This window comes from Suricata suricatta, chromosome 17, assembly GCF_006229205.1.
Source record: "Suricata suricatta isolate VVHF042 chromosome 17, meerkat_22Aug2017_6uvM2_HiC, whole genome shotgun sequence".
In the NCBI taxonomy this organism is placed as follows: Eukaryota; Metazoa; Chordata; class Mammalia; order Carnivora; family Herpestidae; genus Suricata; species Suricata suricatta.
The window spans coordinates 41,414,016-41,415,235 of record NC_043716.1 but is presented as its reverse complement, the minus strand read 5'-3'; the positions used below and the strand labels follow the sequence as shown (position 1 = coordinate 41,415,235).

The window sequence follows — 1,220 nt, the reverse complement described above, 5'->3', positions numbered from 1 at the left end:
CAGCTGGCCCCAGTGCGCCAGGCCCAGCGCCGTTGTGCAGGCGCACAGTGCCACGGGGCAGGGAGGCTGTCTAGAGCGGCCGATGCCCTGGGCAGTCACGGCCAGCCCCAGGCCAGCTCTGGGGACAAGAGAGCCCTCATGGGACCCTTCCCTAGACCGAGGAAGCGATCTGTCTTCCTAGAGAAGAGGTGGCTTGCTGCCACTTTGAGGGAGGGTCTCGGTGTTGTCATCTATGAAAGGATTGAGGAGGGACTGAATGAGCTACTGCCCTGGAGTGTTGGCACTGGCCGGGCACAAAGTGGGCACCTGGTGGGTGGTACCCGCCTGGCTCTCTGCTGCGGTAATAATCATTCTTACCCTGTTATCGCTCCTTCTCAGAAGCCTCTAAAAGGAAAAATTCACCCACCAGCCCTCCATTCCAGCCCACGCGGGAGTGGGAAACTGAACGGGCGGGAGCATTCATTCCCTTTCAGTGGGTGTCTCCCGGCCCAGATTCAGCCCCTGGGCCCAGGGTTTGAAACTGCAGAGTGTTTTCAGCGTAGGCCAGGAATCATCTCCTGAGGCTCAGGCAGCCTCTCTGGAAAGTGAATTTGGATAGAGAGTGTCCACGCCTGTGGCGTGACGCAGAGGGAGCACTGTCACAAGGTTTGATTTGGCAGCGGGGACGCAGTGAGGGGAACTCCGTCCCGCCTCGGGCACTGGCCGGGTCGCTGACTAGCCTCCGGTCCCCTGGCACCAGGGTCCCTCGTGGGTCTCCCCCAGGTGTGCCGAGTGCAAGGCCGTCTTCCACCAGAGCTGCCAAGCTGTGGTGAGGAAGGGCTGCCCCCGCTGTGCCCGCCGGCGCAAGTACCAGGAACAGAGCGCTCTCGTCTAAGCCGGAGAATGTCCCCGCCCGCAGCGGCTCGCAGCCGGCCCCACTGGCTGTGCCATCAGCCTGCGTACTTCCGAGGTGTCACAGCTGCGTCTCCCGGTCAGGAAGACACAGATGTGACCAGAGCACGAGTCTACCAGATGACGCCCTCGATGATGCCCCCCCAGTCCCTCTACCACCCGTCAGCCCCAGAGGGCGGGGACACCATCAGATGCCCCCTGGCCCAGGGGAAGCGGGGAGGGGGCTTCGCACTGACCGGGCCCCAGCTCACCTCACAGAGCAGCACCCCCATCAGGGCTGTTCAAACACTGTGGAAACAGCACTTGGGCACCTTCTCAATTCCACTTTC

The 1,220-nt window shown here is 62.5% G+C and overlaps 1 long non-coding RNA gene across 1 annotated transcript in view; it reads right to left on the bottom strand.

The window, feature by feature from the left end:
* Nucleotides 1-1,220, bottom strand: part of LOC115281409 — an 18,631-nt gene that overhangs the window by 3,798 nt on the left and 13,613 nt on the right. The window lies entirely within an intron of this gene.